This window comes from Hemicordylus capensis, chromosome 6 (assembly GCF_027244095.1).
Source record: "Hemicordylus capensis ecotype Gifberg chromosome 6, rHemCap1.1.pri, whole genome shotgun sequence".
Classification (NCBI taxonomy): Eukaryota; Metazoa; Chordata; class Lepidosauria; order Squamata; family Cordylidae; genus Hemicordylus; species Hemicordylus capensis.
In genome coordinates this window covers 133,497,703-133,522,869 of record NC_069662.1, presented here as the reverse complement: position 1 = coordinate 133,522,869, position 25,167 = coordinate 133,497,703, and the positions used below count along the sequence as shown (strand labels likewise).

At 42.7% G+C, this 25,167-nt stretch overlaps 1 protein-coding gene across 6 annotated transcripts in view; it reads left to right on the top strand.

The window, feature by feature from the left end:
- The window catches only part of CDK14 (cyclin dependent kinase 14), a 417,778-nt gene extending 406,676 nt beyond the window's left edge, over nucleotides 1-11,102 (top strand). For 5 of the 6 annotated variants that reach the window (XM_053260459.1, XM_053260458.1, XM_053260456.1 and 2 more), the window contains one exon: nucleotides 6,160-6,789. The gene's annotated coding sequence lies outside the window, so the exon portion shown is untranslated. Of the gene's footprint in view, nucleotides 1-6,159; nucleotides 9,210-9,284 lie in introns of those variants that run through there. The other variant, XR_008309633.1, reaches the window with a different exon arrangement.
- The last annotated feature ends 14,065 nt before the right edge of the window (nucleotides 11,103-25,167 follow it).

Below are 25,167 nucleotides of genomic sequence, written 5' to 3'. Positions count from 1 at the left end.
ATTGCTTCAGGGTTTGGGTGATTGTTGGCACCCATGGGTGCTCCAAAATAAGGTATAATGGCTTGGTTCGAGTCCCATTATTCCCTATGAGAAAAAAATAAAAATAAATTCCAAAAATTCATAAAAAATTGTACGAGTGTCCAATTGCTTTGGGGTTTGGGTGGCAGGTACCCCTGGGTGTCAGCTACCATCCTACCAATTTTTGGGTGTCTGAACTGGTTTGAACCGGTTCGAATCGAACCACCCCCTGGTTCGGTTCGAATTCGAACCTGCAGCTCGAACATGATGGTTCAAATTCGAACCGGTTCACACATCCCTAAGTGTCATCAGCATACTGGTAGCACACTGCAACAAATCTCCTGATGATCTCTCCCAGTGGACAGACATTTAAAGAGTCTTTGACCCCCTAAAAATTTCAAAGCTCTGTATTCAAATTTATGTAATAATACTTTAGGGAGAAAAAGTAGTTTTTTAAAATGATAATATGAGCAGACTCGGTGCATTGTCTTCTTTCTTGCTGGAGCTTTAAGAGTCCAGGTGAATGGCACAGCAATGGCAGTGTCACTAGTGTAGGTCCGGGTGTGACACACGTGGATTTCACCCAGCTAACTAAAGACTAGTGCCCTTACCTTAGATGGTCTGTACTTAAATGCAATTTATACTGGTCTGAGTTAAAGTAGTTAAAGACTTTTAAATGGCCAGCCAGCATCTCTCAGTTGAGATGCTGTGGCATCATGTGGGCCATTAAAAAGTTAAATGGCTAGGTGCTACATTGGCCATTTAACTTTTTAATGGCCCACATGATGCCACAGCATCTCAACTGAGAGATGCTGGCTGGCCATTTAAAAGTCTTTAACTACTTTAACTTAGACCAGTATAAATTGCATTTAAGTACAGATCATCTAAGGTAAGGGCACTGGTCTTTAGTTAGCTGGGTGAAATCCACGTGTGTGCCATATCCGGACCTACACTAGTGACACCAGTGATATTACTATAAGTTTTTGTTTGGAGTTCTTTTTATTTTGAGAAATAGGGAAAGAAGAGAGGCAGCAAAAAACATAGCTCTATTACCTTTTAATAGTCAAATGTAGAACCAGGGGTCATCCCATGAAATTGATTGCCAGGACATTTCGGACCAACAAATGGAAGTACTTTTCACACAGCGCATAATCAACTTGTGGAATTCTCTGCCACAAGACGTGGTGACAGCCAACAACCTGTATGGTTTTAAGAGGGGTTTGGATAAATTCATGGAGGAGAGGTCTATCAATGGCTACTAGTCTGAGGGCTATAGGCCACCTCCAGCCTCAGAGGCAGGAAGCCTCTGAATACCAGTTGCAGGGGAGTAACAGCAGGAGAGAGGGCATGCCCTCAACTCCTGCCTGTATGCTCTCAGGGGCATCTGGTGGGCCACTGTGTGAAACAAGATGCTGGACTAGATGGGCCTTGGGCCTGATCCAGCAGGCTGTTGTTATGTTCTTAAGAGGTGATTGTGGCAGCTACAACATGTTATGTAAGGGTGAGAAATGTTGCACTTGCCGAAATACTCTTTTCTGTTGAAAGCTACAGGAATCATGTTTTTCTTTGCATCATAGTGTCATCAAAATGAGAAGTGGGTCCTGGCCTGAAAAGGCTGAAGGCTACCATTCTAAGGAATCATTCAGGGGAATTATTCTGCAGACGGCCACCTGAAGGAAGCTTGAGGGGGCTAAACTACCCAGACAGTTTTCTCTCTCCCCCTTGGAGATAATAGGTTGGCCATGCTTTCATGAGTGCCCATCTGAAGAGCTTTAAGTATTCGGTCATACAGTTGTCTAGTAAACTGTTGACTACTACAACAGTGAAGCTGACAACACAGCTGATCCTTTCCCCTAATAGGTCTCCCCCCACTCCTGCCTACGCTGCTGGTAGAATAATTTTTGCTCCAGTTCCCCACACCCGAACCCCTTTGGAAATAAGCTCACTATAGTGTGAGACTTATGGTAGCTGGAAATTGAAATCACAAATTTTCTCCCCTACAAAATAAGGAAGTGCAAAATCCTGTAAAATATTTGCTTCAGTTACTACTAAAATTCAGTCATTCTCTCTCTCCCCTTCCTTCCTGTAAATTGAGCCTTACAAATGGTGTCTAGTCTATTTTCAGAGCAAGAGAAATTGGAGAAAATTAAACCTGATCCAGTGTCTATAAAATTAAAACCCAAATCAAACTGTGCCCATAACAGCTGTGTGTTAATCCCCAGTAAACAATGGTACTCAATAAAATGCATTCACAGTCTAGCATAGGAACAGAATCGTTATAGCTACACACTAGAATGGGTATTATCATCACTGATGCATCCATTAACACTCCCTCACACTGCTAATGTTACTAGGACTACAAAGAGAAACTTTGCTAATAGGCAGCTGCCTGTAATGATCCTGGCCTGAAGAAAAAAATGTGAAGTTGAGCTAACACTGTTCCATGTCTTTCTTATTTGTTTATCACATTTATATACCGCCTGATATGTGCATCTCTAGGCAGTGTACACAACTTAAAACAACAAATATAAAACAGTGTAAAAATGAATTAAAGCAATTTCACTGAATAAAAAGTTAAGTCGTTTAAAACTGAGGACAGTGTGTTTTTAAAATGGGATACAAATAAATGCATGTGATCACATGTTGGTGATGCAGATGTTGGTGATGCAGTTCTTTCTGGGTGTAGTGTATTTATTTGCAAACTGTTTGGAAAGGCATATATGTGCACAGTTCTGCTAATTGAAAGATATAGGTATAGATATAATTATGTGCATATGCATGTGTCTTAGCGAGAGGAGGAGTGGAAACGGAATTGATGAGAGGCTGGCCAGGTTTAATTTGTGTCTGCTTGTATTTAGCACTTAAGTTTTCTTACATTCAGTTTGCTCAGAAGCGTGATGAAGTGCTTCTTGCTTCTGCCTCAAATCAGAAATGCATGAAGTGCAGCTGCAGAGATAATACATTCTCCCCAAAGGCTTTGGCTGAGCAAATTAGGTGTCAATGGGGTGCCTGCGCAGGCAGTACTCTCTCTAATTAGTCTCTTGAGCCTGGTTGGTGGCGAGAATAAGATGATCTAATCAATTGGTCTGTGTCTGATGGTACGTGTAAAAATCCTACCAGGCAGAGCTGTCTCCCACAGGTCACTCACCTGCGCAGCAGGATTGCTCATTTTCATTTTTCATCTCTTCCATCACATGATGCTGACAGTTGGTTTTAAGAAAATTGAATTTTAAAAAAAAGAAATCTGGTTCATAGGGCATGTGGGTCAGAATGAAGTTGCATTGTGGGTATTGGTGATCCAGTTCATTAACATGTATAGCAAAAGACTTGCATGAAGTTGTTCACCAAATACTTGTTTTTGTTCAGAAATAGAATTGCTTTTCATACCTGTATCCCAAAAGATGACTTCAGGTAATTCTGATTCATAAAGAATGGTTGCCCAGTGTATTACAGGGAGTGGTATGTGTACCTAGTATTATTCATACATTTAACTGGAAGATGCATGTCACATACAGGGAAATTTGGCAGCCCCTTCATTATTTCTTGACTTAAAAAAAAAAAAAATTAAAATGTGATTGGAAGAACCAGCAGTAAAGTGATGCTAAGCTAGCTGCATTGTTAATGGCACTGAGCCTTGAGTGTGTTCGGCATGCTAAGACACTGTGGGAGCTCTTCCCCACCTCATTTTTCAGGATACAGTATCTGCCCAGATTAACTGCACTTTGAGAGTCATGGTACTGTATGTGCAAAAACAAAACCAAGCGGATGTTTCCCAAATTAATGTTCTTAGGGGCAAATATTCAGTAAATAATGACCTCTTACCCTACCCTATGGCTCAAACTAGAAGGAATATTTCAATCAAGAGCTTTTGTCTGTTCTCTATTCCCCTCGGAGTAAAGTTGCTGTATTGTTTGGCTGCTTTTTCTAAGGTGGAGTCAGAAATGGCTCTCTCTTGGTATGTGAGAGAAGGAGCCTTATGTGCTAAAGGATTTCAACGTAGGATGAGAAAACAACTTTCTTGTTGCTTCAGCGTCTCAGATCTGAACATGCTGGTTTTATTTTTGTACATCTGTTAAGGAAAATCACACCTCCCCCTGCACTTCACAATTTTAAAGAAGTTTTACGTCAAAAAGATTTCTGAGGATCTCTGTTTTTTAAAAAGAGAGCCTTTGTTCAGGGTAGTCAATAACTGATTTTTCAGGAGTTGCTTTTATAAGCAAAGATATGACTAGAGGCCATAAACACCATCTGCAAAGATACCAAGAGAAACTTTAATTTTACCTGATTAGGAAAAAGAAAATTGCACATTTTTCTAAAACAGGCTTTCAAAAATGAAGGCTCAGTATTTGCAAACAAGCTGAGGAATGTAACGTAGGTCTTAGGAATGCTGTGAAAACATTGTGTCCCTGAGACTTTTGCATTGGGCAAAACCCTCAATCCTGTTTTTCAGGGTCTAGGTTGGACCTTTCCTTCAGATAATTGATACTTCTGTTTAACAGTGTGTAATAATAAAATATTTGGATGACGCCATTAGAATGCACTTCTCAAAGGTGTTACTTTTTCTACTAATTTTCCTCACTGCCCCGTATGTGAGCCATGAAGTGCAAACATTTCTACTACAACTACGGATATTTATATACCACTCTTCAACCAAAATTCTCAAAGCTTTGGAATAGGAAAATAAATAATATGTAAATAAGATGGTCCCTTATCCCCAAAGAGCTCATAATCTAAAAATAAACATAAAGCAAATACCAACAACAACCACTGGAGAGATACTGTGCTAGGGTTGGATAGGGCCAGTTGCTCTCCCCTTGCTAAATATAATTGCCACTTTAAAAGGTGTCTATTTGCTGAGTTAGCAGAGGTTAGGGTTAGGGTTCCATCTAGCCTAGAAGGACCAGCTAAAAAGGGAAACAGTGAGGCTATTCACACAAGCGTGCAAAACCAGGCTAAGGGAGCCCAGCCTGGTTTTGCATGCTCATCCGAACCACTGGGATTGGACCCGATCCCAGTGGCTACATGGCGGCAAACCCGCCTGTGAAGCCTCCCTTTTAAATGAGGTTAAGAGAGGGAGAGCGCTCCCTTGACCTCATTTTTTCGATTCTGTGTCAGTGGCTGGCACACTCTGGGGGGAGGGGGGTCCCAATAATGCACTGTGTACTCACGCAGTGAATTATTGGAGCTAAGGGGGGGGTGTGGCGGCACATCCCGTCCCCCTGGCCCCTGGAGCTGCAGCAGGAGTCAGACCCCTCTCCACGGAGCTCTTCTCTTTGATTGTGAGAACAGCTCTAGTAGCTATTGATGAAGTTCTTGAGAGGGCGAAAAGGGAAGCAAATATGTTGGGCTTATAGAACAGAAAACCAGTTGGTTTTTTTAAGTTAACCCATGGTTTTTGCATTCTGCTGAATTGCAGTCTGCCAACAAACTGCTGCTCATTTGGGGCCAACAAACCAGGATATGAAATCATGCTTTGACATCTGTTTCTAAACCACAGTTAGTGCTAACTGGCTTACTGTCATGCCTGAATTTACAGACGTTGATAAACCATAGATAGGGCCATTGCTCCACCTCCAGAGGCTACTGCACCATGGAAACAGGAGTGCATTTTTGAAGCTGAGTCCTGAATGCAGATAGGGAACAAAAGTAGATAATCTGCTCTAAACCACACTTTGCCTATTGTATGTCTGGAAGCTCAAACCATGGTCTGGGTTCTTAACCATGGCTGTAGATGTTTGAGGCACAGCTTTAAAAATATGAATGACAGGCCTGGCACCAAATTCAAAAAATGCAGTTCTCAAGTTAGCAATTATCGTTAAAAAACAAACAAACATTGTATTGATTTTAATGACTGGAATCTGTTTGAGAGGCTACTCCCAGAGCCCTGGTCAGATGGTTATCCTCCATTAGGGAAGATCAGAAATGGGCATTGGGATGGAGGGTGGGGGGGACACAACCCTGAGGCCTGCTCCTGATTTCTCCCTGGGTCTGAACAGAGCTAATGCATGATTGTTTTCTTTGGTTGTAATGGCAATAGCAGAGAATAAGAATAGCAGTGTTCTGCCACCCTTGGGATTCCTCCAAATTATGAAGTGTTTCAGCTCATCGTCCTTATTTGTAACGTCTGCTGTTTCTTTATAGGAATTAAGATCACCAAACTAGAGGAGAGAGACCAATCCTAAAGAGAGAGCCAACATTATGAAGACATCCTGGCCCCGTTTCCTTGCTCTCCCGATGGTGGATTTCAGTCACAAGAAAAAATGATGCTGACAAGATCCTGTTCACCCTCCCCGCACCATTTATTTAAAACCTTGCACGCATTTGAATACCTTGTGATTTTGGAGACCTCCATAAAGATTTATAAGCTTTTTGCTTACTTATATACAGCATGTTCTTTTATTTCAGCCTTTTGTGTTGTTGATTTAAGTTCGTTTTTTCACTGCAGCACATCATCCTTGTAAAGGTTTTATGCTTTCACCAGCAATGTCTTAAATGCATTAAGACAGCACATTTGGTGTTCACATTTCCTCAGTAATGTCTGTACATAAAGCCAGTCATGGCGTAGAACAATGTGTGTGTTTTATGAGAGGTTCCACATATTTTGCAATTCGTCAGAATGATGTTTTACGCTAGAACAAAGTTTGCAGGTTGGTCATGACACAATCAATAGCTTGCAATTGTGCCCATATTTTGCCACTTGGAAATTATGATCCTTTCCTTCACCATGGCAATAAGTGCATCTTAATAATAAACTCTAATTTGGGTACTGTACTGTACTTAGGTTGCATAGCATAGCAAATTTAAAAAGAGACTTCCAGTGGTGGCGGGCTGTGGGGTGGGAGGGGGGACTATATATGATATAGTAATGAGTACTTTGAATATACTAGGCCCTTTCTTTTTTGCAGTTTTTGTGGTTCTTGGTTTTATTTTTACTTTTTCCATGTAGCTTAGTTCAAAAATGTTTTCTAAGAAGGAAAATAGAAAAGATGGAGGAATGAGTTTACATTAGGATAAGCACTATGGTGTAGAAACTCTAGTTGCTAAATGAGCCATTTTTAAAAAATACTAGTTTTGAGTAGTCGTCCGAATTCCAAATATTTGCTCTTCCAAACCAAAGCATCTTTCCAGTTATTTTTCTAAGATTTTCAGATCTGATTGGAAGATGCCTTTAGCTACTGCATCTTCAAATGGGCTTTTTCCCAATAATTGTTCAACATAAATGCAATTGAGTAAGAGGGGACTTTTACTTTCCTTGTTTTGAGAGAGGGGAAGATGGAGCCTATGGGAATCTGAAGGACTATTGCTGCTTTTGCCTGCCACACACCATCCCTAATATGATTAATAAAACTTGAATTCTATGAGACGAGAAATGGAGCCAATCCAAAAAATAAATTAGACATGCTTACTGTAAGGATTTCTCGACAATTTTATTCAAGACAGAAAGCTATTTTGCCTCCCTAGTATATCAGCTGCCTAAAAACACATCTATTTTTGTAACACGTTGATTATAGCATCCAATGCTTAGGGGAAAGGGTTAAAACAGGGATATAGGGCCCATTTGATAGTATCTTCTTCTTTTTTTAGACTGGTGGCATTGTGTTGCTTAGAATTTGCAAATACTTGATTTTATGAGATTTCTGTTTAGTTTAAGAAAACTACAGTCAATATTATTTTTTATGTCCATACAATGTTATAAACTGTGAAATTGCTCCCAGTAGCTGTACAGGAATTAAAAATATTGCTTTGGGACAATTTTACTGTTTAAATATTGCTTCCAAAATTTTGCCTATGAGTATCAAACTTATTTGCTACAAATTCTGTGTCTGTAGGAACAAGTAGCCACAAAATCCAATGGAACATTTTGAATATAACAAAAAAGCATTAACTATTATTTTGTTTGAGTTTCATACTCTGCCTTCTCTGTGTGATCTCCTTTGTCAAGTTAGGTCATACATAGATGCAGTGGATATTTCAATATGAGGGTATATTTTAAAAAGAAAAGTCTTGGTGCTTGCAAAAATGCAAGGAATCTTTCAGGACATCATAAAGGTTTCAGTTAGGAAAATGAGGGTCGATCTTTAGATGTAAAATCTCTGGCTTTGGCAGCTTATGCAGGGAGGTGAGCAATTACACTCCTTGTTGAAGTGTCTGAGAGCAGTTCCACTACAATGTTCCATTCCATGGGCTAAAATGCATAGCACTTTACACAACTCAAACATTCAGAGCTTCTGCATATATTTTTTGTGTGTGTGCACATTATGTATACTTTTAAAAAAAATTGCTGATGCCATTTAACATATTGGCCATAATTTTTAATATTCTAGTTACCAAGAAGTCTGCAGGTCAGTTCCCTCTTCAAATAAGTGCTTTTGGAGTGGCTTTCCCTGGAAGATTATGTGCAGGAAACATTATGTGAGAATTAAACACCTATACCTTTACCAATCTTCAGAATACGACATACTTGTCAGCGCTCTGAGATCTTTCTTACAGAATCCATGTGGATTTTCAATTGCAATGACATTTACCAGTTGTATCCCTTCACTGAAATCATTCCAAATAATGCATAGGGGGTGGGGGGTTACATTGATGGCAGCACTATATTTAGGTACTTAAATAAATTACTATTGGTCCTTTTTAAAGGTGATGAGATTCCAACAAAATGGAGTTTACAAAAGATAGTTTGATATTGTGCAATTTGATCTTCACTTGGATCCAGATCTTCCAGCTGGGTGGAAGAAAAGTTCAGTACACTATAGTTACCCATCCAAATTTGGGAGTAATGAAGATTTCATGGCCCTACCCTTCTCTTGGGGTAGAGAAGGGCCAGGCTTTACTGGGCCAGGCTTTACACTTAAATATCTTCTCACACCCTGGATATTTTTGAATGCCTGCTAAATCCCAAGAGTGGGTGATTTTATTTTATATTTTATAGGGCTCCTTCCATGACCATCCCCCCACCCCCCTGCCATGGTTCCCTTAAGGGTCACTCAGGCAAAGTCACTAGTTCTGTTCTAGAAGATGTGAAGGCAACTCAGGGTGGCTTTGAACATTTTGTAATCAAGGGGACTTACATTTTGCAATTATCCCCACTATCAGTTGTGCAAGCTGTTTTGCTTCAGAAACTTGTGCACCTGACTGTAGTGAGGGCTGGAAATGCTAAACTCCTGATATTACAATGATCTAAAGCAATGGTTCCCAACTTGGGGGCCTCCAGATGTTGCTGAACTACAACTCCCATGGGAGTTATAGTTCAGCAATATCTGGAGGCCCCCAGTTAGGGAACTTCTGATCTAAAGAAGAAGTAACTGTCATCTTATTGGTTTCTCCCATGTTATATAATACCTAAAGCTATTCCGAACCATTCAGGATTGCAACAAGAGCCAAGACTTAGGACAATTATTATTCTCCTTCCAGGTACTTGAAAAGGAGCTATTTGCATTCTCAGTTTTCCATGTCTATATGGCCTGATTCACACATTATTCTAGTAGTGTGATTGATTGCTGGTTCCCATTCCTTTCCAGCATTTGAAAGATGAATCACATACGTCCTGTGAGATCAAACTATGTGATATCAAGTTATTTGCTCTTTCAATGTTTCCAGAGTGGGCAGACAACCACCCACAGAGAAAAAATGCTGCTTTGATAATGTATGGATTGGGCCTGCATTCAAGGTGAGACAGCTTTCCACTTCCTTACAGTTCTTGTAAAGGTGTCATCCTGATTTTTGTGGGCTTATCGGGAAGGGGAGACAGTCCTGAAGCTATGAAGAAAGAGGCCTGTTCACCCTCCAGTGAAGGATGAGACAAATCTTGGACCTATGAGAAACTGAGGGGAAAGCTAGATCAGTGGTAATGAAAACTTTCTTTAGAGACTGTGGCGGACATCTTAAGAGAACTCGCACATTCAGTGGCTCTGCAGAGAGACAACGGTGGCCTGGACACAACTCCCCCAGCTGTTGTGCAAGAGAAGCTTTGCTCACAACTCTGCCTGTGCCTCAGAAATGTCCTGTAGGAGAGAAAACATATCACTGAGGGTCAGCAGCATACTTCCTCTCTTACAAAATGCTCCTGGAGCATGGGCAGAGCTACGAAGTTTCACCCCTTTGTGCAGCGGAAGCCTGGGGAGGTTGCGGGCCCCGTAGGGTCCCCACAGAGCCTTCTCACACAGATTCTTCTCACAAGAGTTGGCCACTCTCTATAAGCTTACGGGTTGCCTGCGTTACAGTAACCCTACCAAACATGCAGAGCACCTGAGCATTGCATTAGTATCGACATTACTTGACTAGACAGTATCCTTGAGGTTATTTCGGGGTTATTTTAAGCATAAGGTTATTAAGCAGCACAGGAAAGCTGATATACAGTGGCTGGAGAGAGATGGGGACCCAGTCTTCCTTTCGTTGTGTGGGGGATGGATACACACACACACACACACCCCTATTCATGCTGGCTTAGGTTATCATAAAACTCAGCCCTCTCAGCATTGAGGGCAATCAACATTGAGTATGATTTTTTGTACACACACTCAGCTGAATGTGTGGCAAATATGGACTGTATGTTCTATACAAAAATATATATTGGTTTTGTATTTAATATGATAAATGACACTTGGACTGTACAGACTGGCAGTGAATGCAGATACTTCATATAAACAGAATTATGTTCCATTATCCATCCATCCTTGACACAAAGGCATGGAGGTTATATGTTATTGCCTTGAAATATTCTTAAAAACAAAAATCGAAAGGATGCACTAAGAAATTCCCTAATCCCACTCCTCCAATAAACTGCACTTCTGCAGTGCTACACATAAAATCTTCCCTTGTTAGGGCTTTTTATATGAAGCACAACAAGGTGCTCTTTTTAACAGGGGTTTGGTACTCAAACAATGTTAATTATATTAAATATGTTTACACACATACATATATCCACACACTTTAGAATGACAGCTTAGTAAGCAGTATGGTTAAGTAAATGTTATATTGTTTGTTTCAACTTGTAATTTGTCTGTATTATGAAAGATGTAATGGTTTGTCAGGTGTAACTTTCCGTGTAATATGATATTGAATAAAGTGTAACAGGATTGCTATTCTCCTTTTTTTTTTGTACAATTAGCAATATAATTCAGAATTTAAAATGTATTAAGAGCATTTTAATGAGGGATGGAAAGCAGAAGTTTTAAGCTGAAGGGAGTTTTTATTTATATATTGATTTGATTTGATTTGATTTGATTTGATTTATATACTGCCCTACCAAAATGGCTCAGGGCGGTTTACAAATTAAAACAAACCACTAAAACAAATTAAAAACAATATAACAACAATTAACAATTTAAAAACATTTTAAAACAACAATTGAACAATTACAGTGATTAAAAGCCACAAAATCGGGTTAAAATAACATTTAAAAACCCTGGAAAGCCAGGCCAAACAAATACGTTTTAAGGGCTCTCCTGAAGGCTAATAGAGAATTCAAATTGCGGATTTCCACAGGGAGCGCATTCCACAGCCCCGGAGCAGCTATAGAGAAGGCCCGCCTCCGAGTCGCCACCAGACGAGCTGATGGTAACTGGAGACGAACCTTCTCAGATGACCTTAATGTGCGGTGGGGATCACACAGAAGAAGGCGCTCTCTAAGGTAACTTGGGCCTAAGCCGTTCAGGGCTTTAAAGGTAATAACCAGCACTTTGTATTTTGCCAGGAAACATATCGGCAGCCTGTGCAGTTGTTTCAAAATAGGCGTAATATGGTCTCTCCGGGTTACCCCAGAGACCAATCTGGCTGCCGCATTCTGAACTAATTGAAGTTTCTGAAATACGTACAAAGGCAGCCCCACGTAGAGCGCAATTCAATAGTCAAGCTGGGAGGTTACCTGCTGGTGCACCACTGTTTTGAGGTCATCCTCCTCAAGGAATGGGCGCAGCTGTTGAATCAGCCGAAGCTGACAGCAAGCACTCCTGGCCATGGCCTCCACCTGAGAAACCAGGGTGAGGCCTGGGTCCAGGAGTACTCCCAAGCTGTGCACCTGCTCCTTCTGGGGGAGTGTAACCCCATCCAGCACATGAAGATCTAATTCACTCCTCAACACATGAAGATCTAATTCCAGAACTGAGAAGATTCTGAGCCCCCACAATGAGCACCTCCATCTTGCTTGGATTCAGCTTCAATTTGTTCTCCCTCATCCAGCCCTTTACTGCCTGTAGGCAGGCATTTAGAGAATGAGTGCCATTTCCTGAAGATGAAAGGTAGAAGTAGATTTGGGTGTCATCAGCATACTGATAACACCCAGCACCAAATCTCCTGACGACCTCACCCAGCAGTTTCATGTAGATATTGAAAAGCATTGGTGACAGAATGGAGCCCTGAAGGACTCCATATAACAGCTCCTGCTTTGAGGAATGACTGTCACCAAGCTCCGCCATCTGGAATCTACCCAAGAGATAGGAACGGAACCACTGCAGAGCAGTGCCCCCTATTCCCAACTCCCCCAGGTGACCCAGAAGGATACCATGGTCGATGGTATTGAATGCCGCCGAGAGATCCAAGAGGAGAGATCCTCTTGAGTTGAATTACTTCCATATGCTTTATTGATCAATAAGGTTTAAATGCATGTTTTACAGCACATATTTCCCTGTTCATTCCATCTGGGTTTGAACTGTTAGCACTAATGCCATTTTGAATTGTGAAGACACAACTATGGGACATCACCTGTTTGTTCCTATCTCTGAGATGATGGCGTGTTCAAGATAAAGGACACAATGCAATCAAGTTCAGAGGCTGCCCTTGAAGCAGACTTCTGGATATGCTCCAGATGGTTGGAATTCAAGTGCCACCACTGAGTCATATCGAAAGAAAGTCAGTTATGACTAAGTCCTATTGAAATTAATGTAGCTCAAGTTAGTCACAACTAATTTGCCTCTCTGGCTGACATCCTGACTAATGAAGCACCAGTGCTTCTGAAGAATTCCAGACTAATGCTACACTGGTGCTAATGTGTGTAGGGGGATTTCAACGACCTGCACAACCCTCAGGGACATGTTTTCAGGTGCCACAGGGTGCTTTGTGGGGAAGGGGAAGTAATTTCAACTTGTCTCCACTGCTGAGCCAGTCAGCTGAACTTTTCAAAGCACTGGTGCTGGGTTAGTCAGAATGCCAGCCACTGTTTTCAGTGGTACCTAGTCATTATTAACTTTCCTTTGGACATGGCCCACTGACTACAGGGGAAGCAGCCAAATTCTTCAATATCATTTGGTTCTCACTCACAATTCAGCTTGTTCCTTAACTAATGGAATCTTTTCTCCCCCACTGAAGTAAGCCTGGCTGCTACCACCAAGGAAGAAGCTTTTGCTGTAATAGCTGTTGCTCCCCAGAGAAAAGTAAAACCAGAGGGAAGGTGTTTGAGCAACCTTGTGCCACTAGGTTAATGCACGGCTTTTCAGAATAATGGCCATCATTGTAAGTCTGAGCAGTATGAACCCTACAGCGGCAAAACAGCCTGCTGCTACCAGTGGGGGGTGGTGTTATGGGCATTAGCTTTGAGAAGCTTATATACTGCACAAGGGCTAGGAGGATAAAGGATACACATTGGGAAACAACTGACAAGACTTTTTTATTATTATTTCTTTAAAAAAAAAAAATCCAGGGCCTAGTATTTACTGTTCATTTCTCTTGTGAGCAGTGTTCTATATTGTCTGCAGTGAATCATGCTGAGAGAGTCAAGCACAATAGCTAAGAGCATACTAACAGTCCCACAGTAATTCTTCCCAGAGGTAGCTGCCAAGTATATTGCACAAATTCCAACGCTTGCTCTCTCCTCCTGGAGAACAGATAGAAATTAGTAGTTATTGGGGCCGCTCATATTGCTGTAACCCTCACTTTTGCACTTAGAAACTCTCTGGTTGTGGGTTCAGTTAGGTGTGGAAGGTATGATGAGAAAAAAGATGAAGCCCACAAAATGCTTGTTGCTTCCAGCCCTCCAACCCCACCCTTCTCTGTTTATGTAAAAGTAAGTAAGGGGGAAATGCAGAGGGCTCCTTATAATACAGTCAAAAAAAATCTGCTGGTTTAAGATCAGAGTTGAGGCTATTGAGGAAGCCAGCATGGTGTAGTGGCTATATCTTACTCTGCACATAGACAGGTTTCTGCACCTACCCTTTCTTGATCCACAATCACTAACTCAACATGATAAGAATGGCCAAATAATTGCCATCTCAGTTATGGATCCACTTTCATAACTAGACCAATATTAAAATGTTCTATGCAATAACTACCAGAAGACTCTCAACATATTGCAGTTTTTCAAGGTTTAAGGGCCCTAAACCTCAGGGCAGGAGCCAGCGTGGTGTCGTGGCTAGAGTGCTGGACTAGGACCGGGGAGACGCGAGTTCAAATCCCCATTCAGCCATGATACTAGCTGGGTGACTCTGGGCCAGTCACTTCTCTCTCAGCCTAACCTACTTCACAGGGTTGTTGTGAGGAGAAACCCAAGTATGTAGTACACCGCTCTGGGCTCCTTGGAGGAAGAGCGGGATATAAAATGTAAAATAATAATAATAATATTTCGGTCCGGCTTAAGCTCCACAAATTGGGGAAATTGGAACCTAAAGCTGATGATGCCTTAACAAGACATGCCATGTGATTAGTAATGATGGTGTTCAGTGTCACAGATTGTGCTCACTTACAACTTGCCCTCCATGCACCCACATTTTTCCTTGGCCTTAGAGATGCAACTCAATATGGGGAGTACGGAATGCCTGGCCCCAGTAAAGATGCCCCACGGTGTCCATATGGGTACATCGAAGGCAAGTTGTAAGCGAGCACAATTTGCGATATGGCACAACATCGTTAATGATCATAGGGATGTTATTCCCCACCCACACCTCAGGCTGTGCCTTCTCAACTAGAATCGGGCTTTTGCTGGGCTCCACCTTCACCACTGGTGCCCAAGTCTAGCATATTAAGCTCAGGATGTTTTCCTTTGTGCATGTCCCTTTTGTATTAGAAGGCAAAAGAAGCAGCTTAGCACAGAACCTAGGTGGTGGTGGTGTTTTAACTGCTAAAATAACTGGTAGGTGAGGGCACTGCTAGGCCTGTTACTCCCTCCTTCATGACAAATGGCCATAGAACAAGTCTGAAGAGCTTGGTGGCAGCCATCTCAGTGGGGACAATCTCTTACACAGTGACCACAGAGGTAGTTCAACTGCTGACCCCTCAAGCAGAGGAGGTTACAAAAGGTGAGTATGGGGCTGGGATAAGCCTCTGTGTCCTGCAGTTATTGACAAGGAAAGGGTTACTCTGAAATAGCTGGGTAGCTCCTGAAGGCACTGCCAAAGGTGCTGCTAGCAAGATTGTCAGAGAGGACTGGTCTGGGTGTGGAACCCTGTGCCTAAGGTATGTGACTAAAATGTCTTTATCTTGAAAGGCTGTGGGGTTTAAAAACAAAAACAAAAACCGCCTGCCCTCTTGCTACTCTAGTTGCTCTGAAAGATAGCCAGGCTAGGTTTTTTTTCCTGGAGACCTGGCAACCCAGGGCAGACCAGGAGTCACTTGGCCAGCAGCAGCAACTTATCCCTCTATAGCTGTGGAACATAGGAAGCTGCCATATACTGAGTCAGACCATTGGTCCATCTAGCTCAGTATTGTCTTCGCAGACTGGCAGTGGCTTCTCCAAGGTAGTAGGCAGGAATCTCTCTCAGCCCTATCTTGGAGATTCTGCCAGGGTGGAAACTTGGACCTTTCTGCTCTTCCCAGAGCAGCTCTATCCCCTGAAGGGAATATCTTACAGTGCTCACACTTCTAGTCTCCCTTTCATATACAACCAGGGTAGACCCTGCTCAGCTAAGGGGACAAGTCATGCTTGCTACCACCAGACCAGCTCTCCTCTCATTCAAGTCATACAACTAGAAAGCGAAAAGAAGCAACCACACTTCCGGGAACATGAAATAGCTTTTCACAATTCTCATCCTCCGTCCCTTCCTATGCCAGAGAACAAGGGACAAAGAGTTAAGAACACAGTTCACAGCGAAAGCGGGGACGAAACCTATCAAGGAAGCTTCCTAGGTTCCACACAATAACTCCAATGTCCATACATTTTAGCTTGGGTGAGCCTGTCTGCAAGGAAACTATCATGATGGGCACCAACCAAGGATCTCTTATCTGAAGGACCATCAAAACCCAGTTTGTTTGAAATGACAGCCTAGCAAGCAGCACCACTGCTGAGTACAGGTATAGGAGATCCTGTCCACATTTACTGTTTCTCTGAGGTAAGAGGGCATTAATTACGCTTTGGGATCCCCTTTCCACTCATACCAGGAGGCAGGGCCAAACAATCTTGACAAGCTAGGATTCCCCCCACAATTCCTCAGACCAGCACACCTTGCAACCAGGAAGCAGGAGCTGAGCGCTTTAAGGGCTAACTGGAACATAGCTGATATTTTCCTTCTCTATCCTCTTCCTTCTCTTCTTCCCCACTGCACTTATTCTAGACAGGAGCTGTTCAAGAAGCTGATGAGGGAACCCACTGATGGACCTTTGTCCACAGGGGTGAAGGGGGGGGGGGTCTCCACTATATTTCTCCCCCAGTGCCAACAAACCAATGAAGCATAGGCAATGGTAACAGCACCACAATGCCACATTCCTCCCTGGCACCAGCCAGAGCAGAAACTCAGTGGCCCAGGAACTGGCCATATCCTTTTCTCAAGCTCTGGAAGATGAGAGAGAGAGAGTGAGCGCTATTTCCTGTGTGGTGGTGGCACCAGAAAAAGAATTGAGGGTGCACCGAAGAGACAAAAGTGTACGGTATTTATGAATGGGTTCACTGTGCCCCACATTGATTTCTGAAACAAAAGTGGAGGGACAAACTACTTGTCTGGGAGTCATTTGTCCCTCTCTGGAGCTGCCCCTGTATTTTGTGCATCAGCAACCTCTCAGTCCCACTTGAGCCACAAAGCTGATTCCTTTCCACACCCCAGCCATAGCACGTCTCCCTCTCTGAGGACCCTCATCTCAGCAATGCAAGACACACAATCCATCCAGCTGAAGCAATATGCTGGAATTTCTACAAACGGATTTGTCCCAACTCTGAGGCCTTCATATAAACTTCCGAATGCTAGCCACTATCCCAAGCTGCCTAGTCAACAAACCTCATTACCTGTGTTTGGGGTGGGGGGTGGAGGAACGACGAGAGTTGCAGTAAGTGAACTACACACACACTGTGCATACCACTAGACTCATGTTCAACGTAGCTAAGGGGTCAACCAGAAGTCATCTTTATTAAGCAGGATCCTTCTGGTGGTCTACATTAGCTATCATTGGACCTTTAAAGGATAACCGCTTCCCTAATAGTCTAGATAATCTTTACACTGAACATCGTACTTACACAGAAGTATAATACATTTACTAATTTAAACAGACCCTATCAGATTTAGATAACTTTTTGTGTAAATGACTGGACATGTGTTCATTTTCAAGGTTCACCTCCTTAAATGCAGGGTACAAGTAGGACATATAACATAGGAAGCTGCCATATACTGAGTCAAACCATAGGTCCATCTCACTCAGTATTGTCTATACAGCAGCTTCTCCAAGGTTGCAGGCAGGAATCTCTCTCAGCCCTATCTTGGAGATGCTAGAACTTGGAACTTAGATGCTCTTCCCAAAGCGGCTCCATCCCCTAAGGGGAATATCTCACAGTGCAAACACTTCTAGTCTCCCTTTCGTATGCAACCAGGGCAGATCCTGCTTAGCTTAAGGGGATAAGTCATGCTTGCTACCACCAGACCAGCTTGTTTGCAATGTAACCCTATCCACACCTTATATTCAATGCACGTATAATCTCTGTGTACACATATCTCTGTATTCACATGTTAAGTTGATCGCACATAGGACATTTCCTATCTGTATCCTGCATTTAGTGGGCTGTACCCAGGTTTACTTTTATGTGAGATATTATGAACATTCAAAAGCACCATATAAATGCTAAGGGTTCATTATTAAATTATTTGTGGTTAGAAATTATTTAGTGATCACAGAGAATTCCCATTTAGATACATTTCTTTTCTTTTCCAGTCCGTTTCTAGGTTCCATATGTTTCATTCTGGCAGAAACCAATCACAGTATTCTATGGCTTCTGGGCATCATGCTGTGGATCTATCTTTCCCCATCATTTCACACTTGTTCTAGCTACATTTTTTGTTCTGCTCTATTGCTGTGGTAATTGGTATATTCATTCTGTATGAATATATACTGTATCAGATATGCACTGTCACAGAGCTGACATTTTGGCAAGTTAGTAAATTTGGACATCTTTTTAGTCATAGCTATTTCAGTATTTTGTCTTTTCTAGAAACTCTGCCCAAAGAAAAGTATTTCTAGATCAACAGAATTATCTGTTTGAGACAGAGCATTGACAATGATGTTTTAGCTTTGAAACAAATTTGCTCAGGTTTGTAAGATCTTGGTTGTATTTGTTTTTACTGCTTTACACATTAAAAGAGGTCTTTAAAATGTTGTCAAGAGTAAGGGAGAGTGCATATATCATTGCCACTATATCGTCTTGTTCAGAATTATTAGTATCTTGAACTGTAAATTATTCTGGTAGGATCACAGAACAAACTATTCCCACTTGGAGGGGAAAGGATATTTTTCTTGCCCGAAGGCAATGTTCAGAATTAGTTTCTTCACAATTAAGGCTGTGTTTCCAGGATGGGAATCATCTTGCAAAAAAACATACTTCTGCACATTCTCCTTCAGAATCCAGACTCGGTCTTGCTTCAATAGCAAGTGAACAAGCTGTGCATTTTAACAGCACCAAGAGAGCAGACTGTTGATGCCCAATTGGACGTTTGGGAGTTGCCTGCTGTCTCTCATTTCATGCTGCGAACCCTTGGGGAAACAGAAGGGCAGGGACAGTGGAGAGAGGTTTGATGCCTGAAAGAGTCAGAGAGGAATAGAATGATGGGAGCTGAGAAAGGAAGAGAGAAAATGCAATGCATTGGAAAAAAGGGGTATGATGAAAATATTTCCTTATCAGAAAAACAAATCATGTAGCCAAGGCAAATGCACCATTTCAAAAGGGTACAATATTAATAAGTTATTATGAAGATATCAGTACTAAAGTAGGGCAAAGGGTACTAAGATAATTTTCAGTGTAGTTACCCAACTTTATGGAAACTATTGTGCAGAACCCCAACTAGGATGGAGATATAAGGCTTGTTCAAACAATAATCAAAATCAGGGTAGGAGGCATTGTACCCAGGTTTGCATGATAGTGTGAGCCCATGAAAATCCCTCCAACCCAGATTGTTCAAAGCAGTAGCCCAGCTTTTGTACCCTGCTCTTATCCAAGGTAGAAAGAGAGGACAGGTCTCCTACCTTGCTTCTCTGGTTGGTGGATCCACTTACCTCTTGTACTCAGCCACTGGGACCCAGCAGGCCTGGTGGGGGAAATAGATTGCTGAGTGGCACATCCATGTATGGCAGCCCATATAGCCACAGCAAAGTACACTCTCTGAACCTGTAGCTGAGTAGTTTCAGCAGGGTTGGGTCTGCCTCCTGATCCTTCGGGGCCACTCAGAGGGAAGCTGCTAATGTAATGAGGATTTCCAGTCAATTGGCAGTACAAAACATGCTGGGAAGGCCTGTTAGGCCTTTAGAGGTCTCTCTATGCTTGCAGCTCCCACTTTCAGCCTGGCTTACTCATGTGTTTGCTGCGCCAAACAGAAGTTCTGATAGTCTTAAAAATTCTGGCGTATGAATGTTGACCTGCACATATGAACAAGCCATGTTTCTTGTGTGAACCGGGTTCCAAACAACTGACTTACAAACAAACTTTTGGAACACAACCCATTTGTAAGCTGGGGACTTCCTGTACTGCTGTTTCTTTATGTATGTGTATTTCCCTAGCTGAAATGGGGTGTGTGTGTGTTCATGTGTCACCTTGGGCTCTGATGTGTCTCACTCAACCATCCATCAGACCAGTGCCAAAAAATCTCTGATTCCCAACAATTACTTCCCATCAGGTCCCAGAAACCATAACAATATATGCCAATATGTACATTGTGGTGTGTGGTGTTCTTTTTAAAGGAACAATTGCATTTGTTGAACCAACAATTGTCTCTTATCTTCTGCCCTTCCCTCCCTAAGAAGAATTACGACTTGCCAAGAGCAAGTTATTGACCAAGAGGCTACAAGGAATTTCTGTGTGCGCAGCAGAGCATCTGAGGACACCCTTCAGATCATATCCTCCCACTTCCAAGAAGTCAATCCAAAAGCCCAACTTTGAGAACAGCCTCCAGTGCAAAACAGCCGAAGTAGCTGCACTGATGGTCAAGGGGAGAAGAGGGAAGCCACAGTGCATGTAATGAGATGATCTTGTTGACAGAAAACTCTTTGGCTCACCATCCAGGAATGCCACAAAAAAAAAAAAAAAAGAATTGGAACAATCTGTACCCAGTGGCATTCCCCCTTTTGTGCCAACACAAATTTAGCAGCCACTTTCTGCCTTCTGTGGGGGATGTCTGTCCTGCCATTTAGCCAATGCTGCCCAGAGCTTTTTTGTTAGGAATTGCTTGGGAAGAAATAGAGACTTGTTCAGAATAAAATTCTCGTGAATTTCAGAAGACATTTTTAAACACTCTAGACAATGTGCTTCATTTAGGAAGTTTATCGCCTTCGACAGAGAAGTGTGGTTAAGATATAGTGATACCTCTTTGTTGGACATGGATGACCCTGAATGACCAGTCTTTTTAGCACCATAAGTACAGTATATGTATGTGAACAGTATTTGTATCTAGTCCCATGGCCATTTGATAAACCTTAATTTTATCAAATGAATTAATAGTACTAATTTGTTTTAATAACTTATGCTGTTTTAGTGTGTTTTGTGGCTTTTAATCTGTGATGTTTATATTGTTTTTAAATTTTGTGCACTGCCTAGGGATGTATATATCAGGCAGTAAATAATATGATAGATAGATAGATAGATAGATAGATAGATAGATAGATAGATAGATCTCTCATTAGTATATCAGATTCCCTTCCCCCCACCCTTGATGTTCTCTTTTTAACAAGACTCTGTATGTTATACCAATGATGTGTTGCTGTTTTCTGGTCTTGGACCATAATAATACACTTACTTACTACTGACATCGTTGAGATAGCATATTAATCCCTTGTTTTGCTTACTTTGTACTTTGGTTTTTAAAAAAAAAAAAAAAAAACCAACTTTCTTCTTAGAGGAAAATAATGTTTGCAACTTTATTCTGCATTTAGTTACCCTTCAGGAAGACATTTCATTATAACCTGTCAGGAAATGCTCTATGTCATCTGCAAATTTGGCCACCTCATTGCTTCCCCCAATCTCTAGATCATTTATTAACAAATTTTAAAAGCATTGGTCCGAATACAGATCCCTAAGGGACCCCACTTCTCTCCATTGTGAAAATTGTCTATTTGTTTCTGCCCTACAACAAATGTCCTGGGAGTAATGGTCATTCCCAGCAGTATCCAGGAGCATGCTTGGGAAAGTGATTTGATTTAAATAAATAAATTATATATCTTCCTCCAAAGAGCCCAGAATGTTGTACATAGTTATCATTAGGAAGGGGATTGAAAATAAAACGGCTAACATTATAATGCCCTTATACAAAACTATGGTGCGACCACACTTGGAGTACTGCGTACAATTCTGGTCACCACATCTTAAAAAGGACATTGTTGAACTGGAGAAGGTACAGAAGAGGGCAACCAAGATGATCAGGGGCCTAGAGCACCTTTCTTATGAGGCAAGACTACAACACCTGGGGCTTTTTAATTTAGAAAAAAGACGACTGTGGGGAGACATGATAGAGGTCTATAAAATCATGCATGGTGTGGAGAAAGTGGAGAGAGAGAAATTCTTTTCCCTCTCACACAACACTAGAACCAGGGGTCACTCCATGAAATTGGTTGCCAGGAGGTCTAGGACCAACAAACGGAAGTACTTTTTCACACAACATGTGATCCACTTGTGGAACTCTCTGCCACAGGATGTGGTGACAGCCAACAACCTGGATGGCTTCATGAGGGGTTTGAATGACTTCATGGAGGAGAGCTCTATCAATGGCTACTAGTCGGAGGGCTGTGGGCCACCTCCAGCCTCAAAGGTAGGATGCCTCTGAGTACCAGTTGCAGGGGAGTAATGGCAGGAGAGAGGGCATGCCCTCAACTCCTGTCTGTGGCTTCCAGCGGCATCTGGTGGACCACTGTGCGAAACAGGATGCTGGACTAGATGGGCCTTGGGCCTGATCCAGCAGGGCTGTTCTTATGTTCTTATGTTATATTTATCTTCACAACAACCCTGTGAAATAGGTTAGGCTGAGAGATACATGACTGGCCCAGAATCACACAGTGAGTTTCATGGCTGAATTTGCCATACAGATGTGGATGCCTCCATTCCTACATCACAGGCACAACTTTGAAGTGATAGGAATCACCTCAAACACAGTTTCTGATATCCAGACTATCACCTCAAACACTACACTAATGAAAACCTGTTGTACTAAATAGTTTGCTGAATTGGGAGCTTGCATTCTGGACTAGTATGTTGTACTGGTGCAACAGGGTGCACTTATATAACCTGTTGTGCACCTCCTGTCATGATACCTCTTCCTCAGTTCATATATGTGTAGTGTTTAGAAGCCCAATTCATGTTTTTGTTGTAGTTCTAACTTGGTATTGTATTTTAAAAAATAATTTTTCTTAGAACAGCATTCACATAGCAACATAGAACAGTATCACATAGTAACACAATACATTTAATAATCATATTTTCCATATATCGCAAGAAAATCCAGACTCAGATCTAGTACTGTTAATGTGATAAATATAATCTGCCCAAATAAGGTGGATCTGTGATTCTACTCTCACAGCCTGCATTAATCTAATCTTATCAGTAACCTTTTCTAACAATGCAATTGACCACACCTTATTATATCACTTTGCAATTGTTATCTGATCAAAATATTTCCATGGTTGGACAATAATTGTTTTTGCTGCCAAATTTTTTTTAAAAAAAATTACAAGTTCCTTATTTTTTTTAACTTGGGATTATTTCCTACAAATAAATGTAATAACTCTAATTCTGGAGAAAACTCCACATTTTGTCTGATTATAATTCTTATTTCTCCAAATATTTTTTTGCCAAAAGCATATCACCTTTTCACAAGACCACCACATGTGATAAAATGTTTCCTTTCACTTACATCCCCTCCAACACAGAGTAGAATAAATATAAGAAATATATGCTAACTAGTGGACCCGGGCGCAGAGCATCTGCACCTCTAGTTGGGCCCAGCCATTCCCCGCCCATGCCGGCATGCCTGGCTTTCTGGCTGCCGACCGGCCACTCCCCCCCACCGTCCCCCCAGGCCAGGCTGTCCCACTGCTGCCGGCCAGACTAGGCTGGCCAGCCACCGCTTCCTCCATGCGGCCAGACCAGGGCCCGCTGCCGCCGCCTCACCCCAGTGAGCTGGCCAGGCCATCCCACCACCACCTCCCAGCTCCTCCTCCTGGCTGGCCGGGCTTTGCCCATCGCCCGCCCACCGCCCACCTCCTCGCCACCGCCATTATTTCTCTCCGCTGCCGCATCCTCTTCCTGGCCAGCGGGGCTTCGCCCCCTCTGCTCACCTCTTCCAGCTGGTGGGGCTTTGCCAACCGGCCCTCCACCTCTGCCTCCTGGTCACCGCCATTATTTCTCTCCACTTCAATGCTGGAACTCTTGCACGCTCTAGAGCAGTGTTTCTCAAACTTTTTGGAGTCAAGGACCGCTAAATTCTTCGTGCATAGTTTCAAGGACCGCTACATTCTTCATGCGCAGTTTCCCGGACCAGCAGTTAGTAAAGGGGTTTCAAGTCTGTCTATCTGTCTGTCTGTCTGTCTATCTATCAGACTTCTATACTGCCCAAAACTTGCATCTCTGGGCAGTTTAGAATGAAAATAATATAAGCATTAAAATAATTAAATTTGGAATCTTTTGCAAACATTGAATATTAGGGGTTCTTAACCTTGGGTCCCTCAGTTAAACTCCCATAACCCCCAACAACAATGGCATTTGGCCATTATGGCTCGGGATTATGGGAGTAGAAGTCCACCAACGTCTGGGTACCCAAGGTTGAGAACCCCTGAATCTAAAAGCCTGGGTGAACAAATTTGTCTCCAGTATGTCTGGAGTGGAGGTGCTTGTGATTACTCAATGGAGAGGGGATGCTGGGCCATTGGAAAAATTCAAAAGCTACATGGGGCCAATGAAAACAACATACAAGCAAGCCCCACTGATGCAAGAGGGAAACAGTGTTCCCTCTCAAGGCGCCTCGACCACAACAGGCAGCTGGGTTTCAATCAACCAACCTTTGGCTGCAAACAATGAGCATGCAAGAACCAGCAGCCCTTCAAGTGGCGCCCACTGCCATACTTTTTCCTCCATGCCCCCGCATCGCATACAGTTTGAAGCTGTAAAGATAGGGAATAAGATAGCTATAGGAAGATCTCAGCAGCACGTGGAGGCAAGGCACAAGAAGGGTCCCATGCCTCCGTGATACTCTTCCTCTTCCGTGCCATGTGCAAAATTGAGGAAGTGTGCCCCTTGATTTCAGGGGGGGGGGTTTGACTCCCAGTCAGGGACCGGCACTCAACCCTTCGGGGACCGGCAGCGGTCCAGGGACCGGTGGTTGAGAAACACTGCTCTAGAGCATCTGCGCATTACTACTTGATTGCTCCTCTCACCTCAGAGATCTCCCCACCCTCACCTGAGCTGCACTCCTGCTCCTCCTCCATCCCGTTGCTTCCATCTCCCTCACCCTTCTTGGTCATGGCTGCAGCATTGCTGCTGCCTATTGGCTAAGCTGCAGCCTCCTATCCCCAGAGACCTCCCCACCCTCAACTGAATCCCTCCTGTTCCTCCCCCGAGGAGCAGCAGCAGTGGTTGACCGGGCTGTTCCTCGCTGCTGCCACCACCATGGTCACTCGTTCCCCTCAGGCCACTGATAGGCCCAGGCCCATCTCTTGCCCTCCTGCCTGCCTCCCTCTGACAATGACCTTGTTAGCCCCAAACAGCAGCAGTGGTTGAATGGGCCCTTACTTGCTGCTAGTGCTGCCATGGCCGCTGATTCCCACCAGGCT